Source organism: Corvus brachyrhynchos, unplaced genomic scaffold, assembly GCF_000691975.1.
Source record: "Corvus brachyrhynchos isolate BGI_N302 unplaced genomic scaffold, ASM69197v1 scaffold352, whole genome shotgun sequence".
NCBI lineage: Eukaryota > Metazoa > Chordata > Aves > Passeriformes > Corvidae > Corvus > Corvus brachyrhynchos.
The window spans coordinates 173,745-191,926 of record NW_008236631.1 but is presented as its reverse complement, the minus strand read 5'-3'; the positions used below and the strand labels follow the sequence as shown (position 1 = coordinate 191,926).

The following is an 18,182-nucleotide window of genomic DNA, read 5'->3' as shown; positions in this document are numbered from 1 at the left end:
CAGGAACAGGAGTAAGTTTAAGCCTCAGTCCGCACCTCACTAAGGACCTTTTCTTGAGGGCTGACTGGCAATCCTTGCAGCCACCAACTGTTCCCTAGAACACGTTGGCTGTACCAGCACACTTGGTAGTGCAGTGGAGACCAGTTACAACAGTATGAAAAAATGGTATTAAATGAGATTAACCCAGAGGAAGATCTGCTACAGCTGCTATGATCCAGGCACACAGACTAGATTTAAGAACCAGTGGTTTGGAAGAAGCCTGTTCTAGGACTGACCAAGTTGATCCTGACAGATCCTTTGACTAGTGTCCAGGCCTTTTCAGTTCTGTCCCCTCGGGACAATTCACAGCACTGCTATACAAAGGTGTGACTACTTGAGGAATGGCTCAGCGGTCTGACACAAGCACCCTCACCCACAGTGCTCACTCCCAAGCTGCACAGACTGCCAAGCATACCCTAGATTCACCCCAGAGCTGGCTGGGTCACAAGTCTGTCCAAATAGGGTCCTTAAAAACCAAGAAGGAAGTTTCATTTATTTGGGTACCCTTCGGAAATAGCATGTCTGTACAGCCTTCATTTGGCTGCCTTGTGTGAATGTATTATGAAACAGACTCCTTACACACACAGGTAATACTGTATTTTGCCTCCTTTCCTACACAGGACAGGGCCTGCTCCAAGGATGAATCAGAGGAGAACACTATTGTCTGTAGCATCCTAGCTTCAACATCTGTTGAAATTGGACAATAGTGTGTAAGTGAAGCAGGAAACTGTAGGAAGAGGAAGGATTAGGACAGCCAATTGCTGCCCTGAGGATCTGGCTGCTCTCCTGCCCTGCTGTGCAAAGGAACAAACCAGAATTGTTCAGGGTTCCTCACAAAGAATGCGTGCACACGCCCCTTTTCTGAATGCTCATCTGCACAGCCTTGCACTGGTCCTGTAGAAACACAGGAAACTCAGACACCAAAAGGAAGGAATGGGTTTGTTTTTAAGCTTAGTGTTACCAGCCTCAGTTTAGTCTGCACTATGTGGACCACCATCTCTGAGTTTTTCAACAAGACTTGCAAAATACACAGGTATCACAGGGGGGTGGAGGGCACAGAAAAGCTCAAGGACCGTCTCATTGGTTTAGTCTGCAAGGCACCATTTGAAGAGTGGATTGCAGCAAGGCCTCAAGATACACTCACACAGAAAATGAGAGAACTTACACCAAACGCTGGCTCAGAGCAGCCTTCTTCCAGTACAGCTGTGTGTTTCTCACTAGCGTATGAGAAGGAGAGTCACTGGAGCATCGCAGGCCTACAGGACAGCCAGATCCACCTGCAATTCAGGTTGCTACAACAGCTGAGGAAGGGAGTGTTTTGTTTAACTGTAGCCAGGGCTACAGTCACCCATAACTGCGCGCATTTCCGTTTTGGAGCACTGGTGGGGTAATAGAAGTTTTCTCGATGCCACGGGCCTGTTAAGATGCAATACAGTTATTTAGTGCATTGGTGACATAGTGCTCTCTGGCATGGCAGGGCCTATGTGGGCCAGTGTGCGAAGTGAAGTCACCAGAGGTTTATGGGAGGCAGGACTCCTGCTGTGCTCGCCTACTTAGGAAGGGCATCAAGTAAGAGATGCTTGGCTGTCCAGTTGCCTAAGCACAAGGAGACCTACATTCCCCACACGTGGAAACAGCCAGCCCCAACAGCAGCTGTGTAAAAGCCCTGCAGAGCTGAGGGCAAACCACCCAGTGCCTACAGCACTAAGCTGAGTTCCTGTTTTAAATGGGAAGTTGAATTTATTTTAGTTTGGGATCTTCAGCTGGAATTACCTGAAGCCTCAAAAAACACAAAAAGATGACCAGCCTGGTTTGTGGCTTCTGCCTTGACTGCGTCCATGTTGAGGCTTGCTGTGGAGTTATGGTGAGGTGAACTGCCAAAGCAGAGGGGTGAAGGATACAGTGAGTAGCATATAACGACTTTATTACAGCAATGATCCATGCAGGCAATGAAATTACTGCAAGTGGTTCGTTCTTTTCAGTATCTTTAAAGGGTAACTCCTTGAGCAGGTGCAAGAGTGGGCGTAGGTTTTGCCCCACTGATGTCAGTGGGAACACCCAGTTCCTTTTGAAGCAGCTCCTGTGTGGAAATGCTCCTCTGCTCCCCTCCTGGGAGCGTGTGAATTCTCAACAATTTGAGCTGCTGTTCAGCTGCAGAGGTGACTGATTTACACAAAACCGGATAGCAAGAACTTCCTGAGATGACCCTGTTTCGTGAGGAGATTCTAATCTCATGACAAGTTTGTCTAGCCAGATAATGACAGTAATTAGCCAGGAGGCAAGAAGGTGGATCTAGGTATTCTGCTTCATGAGTAAGAAGGATGTTTTATGGCAGTGGAATTAGGAGGAGGATGGAAACTGCTAATACACTCCAAAATGGAGTTGAAACAACCAGCACAGTGCAGAGGACTGCACTTGGGACTCCCCAGCCTGCTCTCCTCCAACAACAGAGAGACTCAGCAAGGGAGAGGTCCCTTTCCAGAATAAGACAGTGCTGAGCCCATGCTGGCATTTGACATCAGCAGCATCACCTTTATCATTCCTCCTGCACAACCCATGTTGTCTGAAACATGGAATTTGGGACAAAGAAGACTAGTGCAATAAACAAATGCCAGCATTTCAGATATTCGAATACAGTTTGTAGTGGATAAATGAGCAAATAGAAGAGGCGGTCTCTCAGTAAACACCATACTCATTCTAGGATACGATAAGCTGAAAATATATCCCTGCAGTTCCTATGCTGCTTAGTAGGGGCTTGCCTGCTGCAGCAAGGGCACACCTGTCTTATCTCTTGTAATTTCCAGTCAAATATTTGCAAATTGCTTACATATGGGGTAGATAAAAACCCACAGGAATGGAGAGAATAGACTACTTAATTCGCAAGTGCACACAATTTTTTTCCTGGAAGAAAAGGTCTTTATAAATCAAAGGTGAGATGTTCCTTGCAAACGGGTAGCTCTGGTGGTATCAAGTGATGCACTTTTGTCTTTCTGGGGTGCTGCCAGACACCCTGAAATGATAGAGTGGAGAGGAATGTGAGATTTCCCCCTTTCATCATAATGGTTACTTTGAAGCCTAATTACGGCCGTTTAAGCAGCAGCCTATTAGCCATGCTACTGCTGATGGCTGCACTGAAATGCACAACCTGACAGGGAGCTGGCTGGCAGCTCAGACATCCCACTGGAGTTCCCAGCCTCTGGCATGCCTGCTCCAGGGCTCTGTGGAGGACAGGAGCACTGTGGGACACGCTGCATGCAGTGGGACCCGCTGCCAGGTGACACCTGACATGCCACAAAGGCCAGTGCCAGGCAGGGACCCCAGAGGAGTTGGTCGCATTGCCTCAGGATCTCTGCAGTTCAGGATTGTTTCAGAGGATGGCTACAACAGAAGATAAAACTGAGAGGCAGCACATCAGTTGCGCTTCCTCTTGAAAGCCTCCTGAATGCACCAAGAGCCCCTGCTGATCCCCAGCTGCTGCAGGACACTCTCTGTAGACAGATCCCCACCACTTCTGTGGCTGTGAGAATCACAAGGTCTCGTCACATTTGGTGCCGCTTTTCTCTTGCAAGACTTGTCCCCTCCATTATGTTCCATGTTTCCGTCGCTGTGCACTCCAAAAACAAGGCAGCTTGGCTTAGACCTTGAGTGTCCAAGCACTTTGCCCTTACCCAGGAGAACTACAACTGGTAATCCAACTCTAAAATAAAGGCCTAGCACAATGGTGTCCCTTCAACAGTGGAGAAGAAGCAGAGAGCTGAGAACACTGACTCTCTTACAATCTCATCTTCCATTATGGGTTACACCAACTAATTTCTGCATAGTTCCTCATGCTGCTTCTCACATGTGGGCCACCCAACACCAGATATTCACCTGGTATAACTGGAATAGCTGTGTCTACTGGAAGTCTGAGGGGGACATTCATAAGCTGCAGATCTGACACTAACCAAGTTCCTGTGCATCTGGTCACATCATAAGGTCGGTGAAACCAGCAGGGTGCTACTTTAACTTGCTTGGTTATAAACTGTGGTAGTTCAGCTGCTCCTGACCGACCAAGACACCCCTGCAGCAGAGGCGGGATCCTCTGAGAGCTGGAGCTGGGAGCTCGGGCAGGAATAACAATAGCTGTCCCAATACACAGTGTTCCCACTTGTGAATCAAAGCCCTCACTAAGATCCTGTCATGTCCAGACATGTTTAATTCTTATTCTTGCAGACTTAATATGAAGGCAAGGATCCATCCTTTTTCAAGCCCATCTTTTTTTTTTTCCCTTTTTGCAATGGGAGAGGAAGACAAACTGAAACATGCACTTGCTGGAAGATTGGAAACAGGAAGTTCTGTTTGATTTGCACATTCCCTGTTCCTAATGAAAAGGAGGAAATATAAATCCCAGCCTTTTATTTCAAATTTGGCATAAAAATTTGCCTTCAAGGCAATGTCAAATAACAGACTTCACACTCCTTGGAATTAGGCTGATGAGAAGTACAAGGCAAAGGCTCAGTTCTGGGAGCATTTCATTTAGTTACAGTTCCCCATTCAAATCTCATCTTTGAGAAGCCCACAAAAATAGTAGCAGCAAGATAATAAATAATACCTATTTTACATAATTTCTACTTTAAAAATATTTAACATTATTTTTACCTATAAAATGCTTCTTCCCTCCTTCTGCCTCACATCATGGGGAACACAGTGTTGGGGAAAAGCACTTCATTGAAATATTTTCATGGAAAGAAAATAAACTTCTTTTTTTTTTAATTATTGTTTTCCCCTATTTTGCTTACCTCTCCTTATGTAATTTGGCCTCATTTTTAATCTTTTCTGGTCTTCTGCTATTTCCATCTAGGAACACTTCTGGTTATACTGGAAATTGAGATAAAGACACTCAGCAATAAAGAAAACACGTGAAGTGAGTTTATGTTTTGAATTTGAAAGAACAAAATCAACTTGAACTACTCAGTGGAACTATCATGAGTCTTCTAACAAACCAATTTGGCCCTATGTCAGGTGTGTGCACAAAAGTTTTCTTGAAAAAAGTGTTTTGTTAGAGGTGTTATCTTTTTCACTACAGTTATTCCAGTCAAAACCATCTTATTTATCTGACACATCTACAGACACAGAGAGAAAGGATTCTACAGAAGAATTACAGTTTCCACATCTAGGGGGAGGAAAAGAGGCTACACGGACTTGACTGAGAAATGACAGGCTAACAGGCTTGCAAGCAGTGACCATATAGATCCCTCCTCATCTGCAGTGGGATCATAAGAAAAGTTTTATTTCACTCTTGCCTTGAGAGCAGCTGTGCACAAGCAGCATCTGAGCATAACCGACTGTGCTGCTCCCACAGGAGGATGTGGTGACGTTCTGTCGCTTTGAGAGAACTGCTCTCTCTAGAGTGGACTGCTCCTGCCATGTGAAGTTAAATCCCTGCCTTATCCACTGCAGATACGCACCTGAAATCTGTGCAGTGACAAACACTAACTGGACTTCACATAAAAACTTCGGGAGATTACTCCAAATGTGTGATGCTAGCATTCAAAAGCAAGTACTTCACATTACTTCTGTTCAGTTTCCACTTCATGACTGTCGCAGTGTTGGCATATTTATTTGGGAATTTATAGTGCTACAGAAAGGGAAGGGATCTAGAGACCTGATTGCCTGCTGTCATGGTAATGGTCATGGACAACTGCATGGCCCCGAGATGAAAAACTGCCCTGCAATGTGATCTGAACCTCCTCCTTGGAGCTGCAGACTATTGGAAGCCTTGCTCCATAGAAACAAGTCTTTTATTGTACATGAAGTGCTGTATTTGGCTACTCTACTCACATTCAAAGGCATCTCACTTCAGCTGGCTTGTTCATGCCGAGGTCACAGCCTTGGGAAGGGCTGGTTACATACAGTCTGCTTGCCTGCGAAGGCAGGGCATGGATGGCACCATCCCACAGCTCAGCACAGCCACTCCAGCCCCTCGGCCTTAACCATGACAGCCACTTCAGGGAACAGCTCTGCAGCACAGCTCTGTGAATATCTGCTCCTTCCAAACTGAAAAAGAGGAATATTGGATTTAATCTGGAGGGATGGGGACTGTCCAGGTTCTGTCTAACTACTAACAGCACTCAGGATCAGCAGTTTCTAAAGACAAAATTGAGTTTGTGCGGCTGCACTATCCTAAAGACCAGACTAGAAGTCCTTCCCGATCTTCCTCCTCTAATACCTTGGAGCACAACTCTCGTAACAAAGTGCCTCCTCTCTGAAGCAGCTCAGCAATTTTGATCTGATTTGGCTTCTCAAACACTCTTTGGAAGGTAAACACAAACATCCCTGTCCAGCAAGCTGAAACAGAATGATTCCCAGGATTTCAGTAAAACATTGTAATAATCACCATATAATTGCAGGAAGATTTAGGCCCAGTGAAAGAGCATTTCCTGAGGTTAATTCCAAACAAGCTGTCATTTAAGCAGTGGAATTAATGAGTTCTAGTTCACCAAGTACCTCTGTCCTTTGTCCCTTAATCTCCCCACCACAAAAACCTCTGCCCCTGTGTCAAATGTAGATGAAATTAGTCAATGCCTTCAAAAGTTATTAAGAGGAGACTGATAAATGATGAGACAGATAATACACTCATGTAGGCTCACCTCCTCCAGAATCCCAGCTCAGAATGACCCACACAGCTTCAGCCCAGCCCAGCAATTACCCTGCTCACAGTAAATAGCAACACAATATAAACAACATAAATTCATTTGTATGTAAATATGACACTGGTGTTCCATGCACAAGTATAATTCATGTTGTTGAGGCCAATAACTCAGTGACTGATTTTAGTAACTATTCCTCTTAGTGATACGGGATTTAAGTCTGCAGGGAGACCTTCCAGCATCTTCCAGCTCCTAAAAGAGCTCCAAGAGAGGAGAAAATGGACTTTGGATATGAGTGTGGAGCGACAGGGCAAGATGGAGTGTCCCTTAGACAGCAGGGGGTTGGAACTGGATGGTCTTCAAGGTCCCTACCAACCCAAACCATTCTGTGATTTTATGATGAATGCTAAGCCTAGTAAAGATTACAGACAAAGAGGAAGCAGTGACCCAACGTTTAGAATTAAACAACAGAAGAGTTCCTGTGCCTGGCCATCTGTAGATAACACAATGAAACTCTCCTCACAAGCAGCACGTGTCTTGCACCTGGGCATTGCATGATAAGTTAAGTGAGATGGAGTCATCCATAAATTGTTCCCTCAATGAAATTTCAACTAAAAGAAACCCACCCAAAATGAGATCTTTTTCTGAACAACTCCTGTGCCTGAAACACCTAGATCATCAGCACTAAGATAAGACTATGTGGTTAGAGAGTAACTTTAATGATCTGGCTTGGCAGACCCACAAAAGCCTCAATATATCTGAAAATATATCTCAATATATCAGAATTTATCTGCTCCTAAGCTACGATTCCAACTCCTGAATGGGAAACCACCCTTCTGCGTGGCTGCTTTACCAGTGGTTGCTCAGAGGACTCTTTTTACAGGATTTGTTGTAAAAAGCCTGTGTGTTCATACTCTTCCCTTTTAACTCGAATCTATGAACTCTCATTTATGCAGTGCTATGGAAATGGTTGTCATGACAGGAGAATTGTGACTTCCAGAAGGGAATACATAGGAGCAGATGTCCATCAGTCTGGCCACTCCTGTAATCATTACACAAGCAAATTTCTAAGATTTATGCCACGGTTTCAGAGTTCTCGACCAAGTTTTATAGCCGAAGTTGCTGAATTGTCCATATATTGAGTGGGTGATTTAAAAGCACACTCCTAGCTCCAAATTCCTGAGCTAAGGAAAATATCCCTGTTTGCATATATTCCATATGAAGACCCTGGGGTTTTGTTCTACTCGACTCTAGCCAAAGGCTGGTATCACTAATCACCTCCCTGCCGCTCACGTTAGCAGAAACTTCTGCCCAGGTTCAAGTACAGGCAAATCTTGGGGCTGTGCACAGCGCAGCTGGCCTTGGCCTTTCCTGCTCAAAGTCCCTGTCACATGCTGCAGTCAGGCCTGAGCCAAAGCCCTTCGATTAAAACAGGGTTTCCTGAGGCTTCCCAAGGCTTGCCTTTGGTGTGTGAGTGCTCCACTTGCCGAGGAGAATGCAAACAAAATTTGATTCCCAGTACCAGGTAATGCAGCCCTAACACAGACCAGTCTGTGTGCATTCAGAATTACACCAAGTGGGGCTGTTTGTCCTCCTCCAAGCCTCTTTGCTGGCTTGGGTATTGTATTTCCCTTCTCCTGTCACCCATGCAAGTGTTCCGTCTGGCGGCTTAAGTAAAGACATGCCAGAATAAAGGGCATGAACACTTTTGCATGAACAGCTCACAGTGCCCAGGTGGGAAGAGCCCTGAGAGCTCAAGAAGAGGAAGGTAAATAAATACTAAGGCCTATCAAAAGAAAGATCACATAGTGAGAAATGCTGATGTGGACCACTCTCCCCCGTGCAAGCACTTAGGTGAGGGGGAGAGAGTCTTCCGAGGGCAAGAGAGCAAGAAGGGCAGTTCTAAGGATATGGATATGACACCAGCACCTGCCAGCACAGGGAATCTACTCCTGTTTCTCAGTACAGCCTCTGTGAGTAACTGCATCCTTGCTGCACACCAGGTGTGTTACTCCAGCACCAATGCCTCTCTGCACTCTCATCCTTTTCCTCTTCCAGGAAAGAGCTTACAGGACAAGGACGATTAATCTCATTTTGCAGGCACAGAAATGGAGGCAACAAGGAAGCTGAAAGGAGTAATAAAACCCATGCCAGCCAGAGGGCCTGGAAGTTGCGTTTCCCCTCCTCCAGAAGGTTTTTGTGCATGGAAAATCACAAACATGAACAAGAAGCACTCCTCCCAAGTCCCAGGAGAGATGATGCTTGGATTTCTCACTCCCAGACGGTGGTGCAGCCCAAAAACACACAGCCACAGAGACCCAGCAGTCTTTAGAGGAAGCCTAAGGAAGTTAATGGAGCCAGCTATATCTGTGATCTTTATCTGAGTCACTCTGATCTCCCCACACAGCCCTGTCTGCGGGAATGCCATGTGCCTCCGCAATGTCCTCTGGGAATGAGCCCCCAGCCATCAGACAGCGGAGTGCAGGCAGCAGGAAAGGGGGCAGGTGTGTCTCTGGCACAGCTGGCCTCGCTCCCTGGCCCAAATCAAACACCAAAACCACGCTGGAGTTGCAGTCATTATGAAAGGAAACATCAGAGTCACCAGGTCAGTGTGCAAAAGCAAGAGGGCTGTAACATTTGACTTCTCTCTGTTTCCCTTATTCTCCTTTGTTCAAAAATTCTTAGTGGTCATAAATGTAAAATCCTTAAGATTTTGCAGCTGTCATTGCAAATGCAGTTTCTGCAGACTCACAAGGTTCCATTCTTCCAAGAAAATCACAAACTGATGAGCTTGGGAAAAGAAAAGAGGTTTTTTCCCTTTATGAACTTTTACCCAACAGAGCAAACTGAGCCACTGGATTTCCCTGCTGGACTTTGCTTTAATTGAATAACATAGCAAGTCCTCGTTCCCCTCTTTGAACTCCATCATCACTAATATACCTCGAAGGGCAACGTTTCCAACTGTGCCCTGCCAATCCGTCTGCAAGGTACCGCATGAGAACACGTGGTTTTGGGGACCTTACGACTGCTGTGGTCAGGTGCCTTGGGTCAGAGAGGATAACACAAGGAAGCAAGCAATCCTCATAAAGCAATGCACTGCTGTGGGAAAACCTGGCTTAATATTGACTTGACTTGCACTCAAGTGTGTCAGGTTGGGGTAAGTGAGACGCAGCAGTCTGAGCCTAGAGAGGCAGTGCAGCTCAGAGAACAATTTGCCTCCAAAAGCTGCGTCTGAAGGAGACAAGTGGGTCTGTATAAATGGGCCTTCAAGAGATGATCATAGTAAAAATATGAGATAGCACCTAACAGCTAGAAATACAAACACGCAGGCAAGCACTTTCATAGTGATGCAAGTGCTGATGGAAAAAATCAAAATGGAAAAATGCAGTTTCTTCAGGCTGAAGTGAGAGAGGAGCAGCTCTTGTCTTTCCTGTGCTAACAGTGCTGAGCTGTGCTTTACGGCATGTCCCAGCCGAGGATCCACGGAGCAGCTCAGCCAGCATGCTTAACCAGATTTTCCACCACACCTTTGGGCTGCAGCACACTGTTATTATATCATGCATGCCTGAAATATCTCTGTAAAGACAGGATAAAGGAACCAAGAGATCTGTTCCTGACTTTGTTCACTGGAGCTAGCAACAGCTCTGCATGGCTCCTGGGTGCTGTTCTGAAGAGGTGAGGCCAGCCAGCCCCCATGCACCTCCCTACTCTCTCTCTGTGAGCAAGGCCCAGCATCTTGGCAGGAGAGCAGAACCACGACAGGGCAGTGAAGTGTCCATGCTGTTATGGGGCCCACAGGGCCTGTCCATCCCCAGGTTCAGCCTGTGACACAGACAAGTCATGTCTGCAGACACGTGTGGGAAAGAGCACGTAAGCATCCTGAGATACAGAGGTGCTACTGCATGCAATTCCCTTACAGACAGATTTCAGATTCACAAAGAGAAAATAATCCAAAACCTGGACAACTGCAGAGTCCTTGGCCAATGCAGAATCTACTGGGCTTGAGGAAGTAAAACAGCAACAAAAACCGCACGTTACTTGTCTGTAACTTCAGCGATGTGTACCTGTACAGCTCAGGTAGGTCCCAGGGAGGCCAAATTCCTGTACACAGACCTGCATTAAAACAGGATTCCACGGCCTGCCTGCTCCATCACCCTCATTCTGAATGGCCTCTCACTTAACAACACTTTTCAACAACTTAGGGAAAGTTTTGGGTTCTTCCCGTTCACGTGGAAAGGGGCTGGGGGTTTCAGAGCTCATTCTTTGCCTAGCCCAGCCACAATTATTAACTCATCTTATTCTTCCAAGACCCACACAACCTCCCAGATGGAAAAGCATCAGTCTTTCTATAGGATGGGCCCTGTCATTTATATCAGGAGATCATGTCTTGCACTTTCCTCATTCCTTTCTTCTGAGTAAGACCTTCTTTTGCAAACAGACAAGGGAGGGAGAGAAGAAAGGAAGTCAAACAACTCCTTCAGTGCCTCACAATATGCTAATGTTCTCAGAATATTGTTTGAGCCCAACCAAATGGTTTTGCTTGACCAGGACCGAGGCCTTATTTCAACTTATAGCTGGGCTGACACACAGCCTTTGATCTCCTTCTTGCAGGACATTCAGACCACTCAGAGCTGTCTGGCTGCAGCACTGTAAAACACAGCCTGGCTGCATAGCTCAGCCCTTAGAGCAGAGGAAGGTCAGGCAGCACCTCAGCAACACTGACACATTCAGGTTAGTTCAGCATAAACTGAACGCTTTGGCATGTACAGGTGGAGCTTGCTTGCACACAAAACACCTTCTCCTTCCATTTCCCAAGTTTAAGCTAGCACAAAAGCCCAATTTCTGGGCGGCACAAGAGCAGCCTTGCACTGGCAGGCAGAGGCATCATTCCTAACTCTGCCCATCTCTGCAGTTTCCACCTCTCCACTACCTTACTCCTTTTCTGTGGGCTGGCCTTACACTGCTTGTTATTGCTCCACCTCAGATGTACTTGTTAGGTGGCTTCACCAAGACCGTACCAACTCTACTTCTGCTTTCCCTGCTTTTCAGTGGCACCCAGCCCTGGCTCAGAATCTTGACATATTTCCTCCACACCCAGACTCATGGCAATTCTTCACTGTCTCCTGGTGAAACCCATTACAAACTTCTTCTGTCCTCCCAGCTAGGCTTGCTCCTCTCACTCACCACATTCCTGGAGTACATCTTAAAAACCCCAGGGATTTGCACACAGACACAGTCACAGGGGAAACAAAGAACAAACAAACATCAGGACTCAGCAGGCTGCAAAGTGCCCAGGTAAACCCAAATGTGAGTGCAGCTATCTACGTGTACTTTCCTGCCTCCCCAACAGAGAACAAGAACTTCATGAAATGTTGACAGAATTTGTTAGTAAGAACACTGGCCTCTTCAGCAGTTATGCTGTACACGTAATTCCCAGGGGGTATCTGTTAAGCACTTACACTGGAGGTGAGCAGAGCAGCCAGATCGTGCTATCTCTTACAGTGGTAAGACATCAGTGAGTTCACAGGAGGTGACAGGACCAGATCCACAACTGCAGACCAGCATTTTCAGAAGTCCTCAGCATGGGTCCAGCTCTGCCCTGTGGAGACCAATGGGGAAACACCACAGTTAGTGACTTCAGGGTGTGCTCCTGGCTTTGGAAAACCAACCAGAGATTTCAGCAGGCCTTCTGCTGTCATCCGTGAAACTTGGACCAAACAATGTGGTTGTGCTGCACCTGTATTTTGCCTTAAAGGTTCCCAAACTATTTATAGTCACTTGCGTTGTACTTTGAGGTGTGTTTGGGTGGGTAAGCAGCAAGGACAAAGCCACGCACCTCAGTCACCTTACTGTAAACAAAGATATCTTCAATAATGTGCAGAGCAGAGAGAATGAGCAGGCAGGTACCTGCACACGCATACTTGGTGCCCTGTCCCCACCCGGCAGCCTGGAGAACTCTCACCTCACAGTGGATATTCTCTTGTCACCTTAGTCAAGTGAAAACACTCCCAAACACAAAACTCCAGGTCAAACAAAATGTCGTCTTTTATTCAGAACAAGTAACTGTCTTTCTGTGAGTGATTTTTTTTTTTCATTTTACAAGAAATGAAAAATAAGAAAATTTTAAAGCTGAATGACCATTTTAAAAACAAATGCAAGATTTTTGCATTGAAAAGACTGAAATTAGACCTTACTGCAACATTCATTTTTTCTGGACTAACTTCACAGATGTGCTAGACAGCCACTGCGATCAGATGAAAGAAAAGCAGTATGCTCCTCAAAAATCCTCTCACCTGTAATCACGGTCAGACCAGCAGCCAGGTACTTTACCAATAACCCTCACTGCTGATCCTAGGGCAGAATTTCCCCTGCAGTCTCCCCATGTGAGATTCAAAGAAAAACAACCCAAGTATTAAACTGTTTTTCTTTCCCTCTAAAACAAACACAAAAGCCTTCCGATCACACCCTTTGTTTCACATTCCTGAACCTTCTCACGTGAACTTCGCTGTCTCCTGCAGCTGCGTGTGCTGACAGCAGGAAGGTCACTTGGGGTCCTTGCTGCTAACTCTGAGCGGCACAGCACACCGGCTGTGCTCCTACAGGGCTTGTGGCTGCCACATCAGACTAAACTTCCTAATTTTGTGCCATGTCCCGAAATTAGAAAAGGAGAGAAAACCCAAATGGTACCTCTAATATTGTACAGCAAAGGAAAAACCAAACAAGAAGACCCCAAGCCCTTCCCTCTCCACCACAGACTTTGGAGAGCAGTACTCAACCTCCTCTGAGATCCCTCTACCTTCGACATCCAAACAGCTGCTCTTGCAGCAAAGGCCATCCTGAAAGGTGCCCTGGATTTCAGACATGCTCCAATATGACAATGGAGAGATTTTTTTTTGTTGTTATTTACACTAAAGGACTATGAAAAACTTGAAGAGGAAAAGTCACCTCTAGGTTAACTGAAGCAAAGTGACAGTCAGAGTGGCTAGTGCAGGATACAGTAGGTCCCACTGATTCCCAGGGTTTCCACAGTTTGTTCCTCCTCTTCTGCTGGAAAATGGTGTCCACACAGAATTTGAGGCCTCTGGATATTTGCCCAGGATTTCTAGAGGTCCTACAGGTGAGTCAGGGCATTAGGTCTTCAGAAATCACAGCCATGTCTGCAACACATATACAAACCATCAGCCAAACTATCCATTTCTGAGTCACTGTGAGACACTGCTTTAGTTACATGGCTCCCATTTGAGTGCTGGAGCCCCTTGGAAGCAGACTGCAGGGTCCAAAAGAAAAGCCCAGGATCCTGCCTCTAATGGTGCCTGAAAGGAAGGGGAATGGGACAGCACCAGTACAGAGCACTGGACCAAAGGGCCTACAGTACTCAGTGTCTGCCATCGTGTGTCTCAGGGTCATCTTCAGAAGGAAGCTGTACTTTGATCTTTGCAGTCAGCGCCTTTACTGGAGTTCTCCTTTCACTGGTTCTTTGATTTTAAAGCCACTTATATTCCAAGCCAATCCGTACTAAAAATAGGATTCCTTACTAAGAATGGCACTGGCATTACTCACTTTGTGCTCCGTTCTCATCTCATGCTATGTTGCCACGCCTCCGGCTGGAGGAGTGTGCTGCAGTAATCATCCACAACTATGTGCTTCTGTGAGCAAGTTTTGAACCCTTGCCATCCTTTGGAAGCTCCCACCGTTTTTTCTTTCATGTGCTAATACAGTTCAGTGGCTTATCTCCTTTTGCATCCTTGGGGCACACCTCTTTCAGACTGTACACTAACAACCCAAGCAAGTGGGAAAAACACAAAGGAGATGGAGCTGTCCCCTTCCTCCCCCTTGCAGCTCAAGCCAAAATGCAGCTCTCAGTTGAACAGGATGCTGTTCTTACTTGCATCCAGGAGGAAACAATTTGCTCTACTGGGAAGCTACTGCATCCTTTACCTTGGACCGTCAGCTACTCCCCTCCAAGCGCTCATCAGTTACTAGCAAGGAGGCTTTCAGGCTTTCCTAGTGAGAGGGACACTTTTCCAGCTCAGTCTCACCAGACGCCAAGCATTTCTGCAGGGTATCACTCCTCCTCAACGTGTCTGGAAAGGGTGTAGGAGGTGGGACATACCTCTGGCCAGGTGTAGCTTCGTACTTAACCCCCCTACATGCGGGTTTGGGGTTTTTTTTCAGCTTTCTTTTGAGTTTTGCACATCACTTGCAAGTGCAAGAATGTGTTTCCTCCTGCCATCCATGTCAGAGGTGCAGCCAGTGCCAGAGCTGACTGTCACTTACTGGCTCTGATAAGGGGTTAAATACGTACAGGTAAACCTGGGCGTATGTTCATAATGCAGGTGGCAGTGATACTTTAAAGGAGGCACCTTTCTTTGTTCCCTTAATGATTCATTCATTGGGAGTGTGGGAATTAACCTATATAAATTTTTGCTACTAAGTAGATACACCTAGATCCTGAAATAGTGGATGGGTGAGAACCAGTTGCAGAGCCTCTACACATTGTCCTGGTAGCACAGAAAGCAGCAAACCCACAGCGGTAGGCTAGGAATAGATGACTGCACGGCATTTCTCAGAGCAAATTCTCTTTACCTCCCGTTTTACAGTGACTCACCAAAAATCCTACAGGGCTGCAGGAGACACCTCTGCGAAAGGCCAGGCTTGACTGAGACCTTCATCTGGGCTCTCCCTTCTGGGGGCTAAACTCTGACAGCTGGGCTTTTCTAAGTAATACGGCTCAGACTCAGCAGTGAGCGCAGGCAGCCACACTTTGGTTGCAGCAGCACTGGGAGGCAGGTGTGGGATTGTGTCAGGAAGACAATATGAACAGGGAGGTCGGCTTTCCAAGCCTGGCTCAGTGCCTCCTTTGTACACTGCAGCTCACACCTCATCAGCTGGGAGGCGGAGAAGAAACACTTCTGTATCGAAGGCATGTCACTAATGGAGAATTTGGCTCCTGCCTGGCCAAAGGAGGATAGAAACCTTTCTGGGAGGCTGTGAAGAGTGGGATGAAATCTCCAGACTAACTCCTGTACTCCTAGTATTTTCTGATTCTGTTGGAAAAACCTTTAAGGCTCAATAGTTGATCAGCCTAATATTGCTTAGAGAGGAGTGCTGGTTTATCCACTGGAAGTTGTAAATTCCATGAGCACCAGAGGAGCCGTGAGGGCTGAAAGAAGCATGAGGCAATGGTCATTGCCCTGCTGCTGGTTTCCTACAGCTTTGAAAGGAGGTCACATAGCGCTCCTGTTGCAGTGTGGTGAGGTCTTGGTTGCTCAACCTCTTCGAGGGAGGCTCCACAGGGAGAAGTAACACCTCAGACACTGCAAGACCTGCCTGCACCTTGCTGGAACCTCCAGCCAAGCTTCCCCTCACCACAACAGCCAGGAGCACACTGTGTTGGATAAAAAGCCAGGAACAGCTTAGAGAGTGCCATCCTGAAGGAGACTGTAAAGAGGTCCTGGAGAGGCATCATCATCCCACTGCAGCTGGGCCAGGACATCAGAGCAGTGCTGTTACACTAACAGGACTCTCAATGGCCACAAATGAATCACAGCAGTTTGAAATGTGCAAACCTGAGGCTCATGGGATATCCTGCAATTGCCAGGTCTTTGTCTGTGCCAGGGATGAATTCCCCACTTACCTGTGCTGATTCTCTGAGAAGGCACAGTACGTTTCATAGATCTGACTGGGGTGCTGAGAAAAGGATGATTAACGGTGTGAACTATCACCAATCTCAGCTTCCTAGGGAAGGGAAAGCAGAAGGTTGGGGTTCCTGAGGAAACACAGCTTAGAAGGGCACATGTTTTGGGGGGAACAGCTATTCACACACACAGTTCCCACAGAGAGACACAACAAGAAAGAACAAGAGGTACCGGGAGGCTACACTCCAAGCAGGATGAAACCCTCCCGGCAGAGCAGCGCAGAAAAAAACACCTCCAGTGGCTCTTTCGTGCCCAGTAGCCCAGTGCTCGGTAGCCCCAGTCACACCAGCCAGGCCTCTGTGCTGCAGTGAGCCACGTGAGCTCAGCACTGTGTCTGTGGGCTGCAAGTGAGTGCACTCTGGGAGGCCAGGCAGGCATGCCACGCCAGGTCATGCAGAAGGTGTGTGGGCACAGCAACCCAATGCAAAGTACTCTCTTGTGTGGCATATCCTGTTTCTCCCCAAGACATGTACAAGCCGCGCTCAGCCACGCTCGTGGGTGATACCATCTGTTTAATCGCTGTTCTCTGTGCTACAAAGTCATCCCAGATGCTTTGCATTGGAGAAAGCTATTCCAGCAGTCATTAGCAAGGTAGGGGGGTGAAGAAGGAATTGTCAAGCTTCTTTTTGCATAGGTCGTGGCTGCAGTTAACAGCCTCCCCCCAAGCCCTGCTTCCTGCTCCCCTCTCGCCTGGTAACTGTGAGTCTCCCTGCGCTTCACTTTGGGAGTTACTGTACAGGAATATTTCACAAACAGGCCTGAGGGTTTGTCTGCTGCCTGTCCTACTTCCTTCAGAGCACACGAGATCAGCTGGGCTGGAATGTCAGACCATATCCTGCTCCCGTGCTGCCCGGATGAGAGATGGAAACTTTGCTGCTGCTGCTGCTGACTTCTCACTCATGGTCTCTGGCTCCCAGCTTAAGCCATGCTCTAGCTGGCAGACAGACCTCCCAAATCTTGATGGTAACTCAAAAGTAGGAGAGGAAATAAAGTTAAGTCTTGCTCTTTTCTGAAGTCTTTATAGTAACATTTAGGTCATACACTGAACTCCATCCCTCCGTCCCTACAGGTCCTAGGGGCCATAAATGTCCTTGCTCCAAAGAAGCATGTGAAACTTTAGGTTCCCAGGCCGTGCCTCCATGCCAGAAGCCAGTCCTTTGTGTAATTAAGCATGTCCAGGGACTGGGCCTTGAAGGGAGTGCCTCACAGTACCAGGCAACTGTAGATACTCAGATCTGATGTGCACGTGTACAAGTGAAAAACCCAAAACTTTAGGCTCCCACGGGGCTTCACGACTAAACACTGTTCATATAAAAGACCAAAAGCTACAACTGTTTCCTCCCTGAAGCACCATGGCTGACAGAAAGGTTCACAGCAAAGTCACGAGCACTGACAACCCTGCACAAAGCAGTTGGTCCGAGACAGCCCTTCTGAAAGGCTGGAGTGCTTTCCATAAAATTATCTGCAGCAATCAGCTGTTAATCAGCACAGACCAACTGATTTCATCTTCCACTGAACAAGGGCCTGGCTCATCGTTGTTTTGATAGATGTTAGTCTGTGATAGTACTACAGTTAAGATAGTGCGGCTTGATAGCATTTTCATGCTGTTTCACTTATCACTTTACTCTGTCCCCAACTTTGGAGCCCAGAGAAGGGTTAATCCCTTCTCTGCTTTTGCCAGGTAACAGCTGCTCCACTTTCAGGATCGTTGGATCACCCAGGTTTTGGTGAGGTAAGTGGATGTCCTTGCAGGAGCTCTTGTGGGAGGAGCTTTGGAAAACCAGTTAGGACAGGTCCCGCCAGCCCTGGGGGCATT

The 18,182-nt window shown here is 46.9% G+C and overlaps 1 long non-coding RNA gene across 1 annotated transcript in view; it reads right to left on the bottom strand.

The window, feature by feature from the left end:
- The window catches only part of LOC108444802, a 22,830-nt gene extending 8,947 nt beyond the window's left edge, over positions 1 to 13,883 (bottom strand). The window contains exons 1-2 of the long non-coding RNA XR_001859504.1: positions 13,614 to 13,883; positions 12,128 to 12,267 (exon numbers count right to left, since the gene is read on the bottom strand). This is a non-coding gene — a long non-coding RNA (uncharacterized LOC108444802). The remainder of the gene's footprint in view (positions 1 to 12,127; positions 12,268 to 13,613) is intronic.
- Positions 13,884 to 18,182: the final 4,299 nt, after the last annotated feature.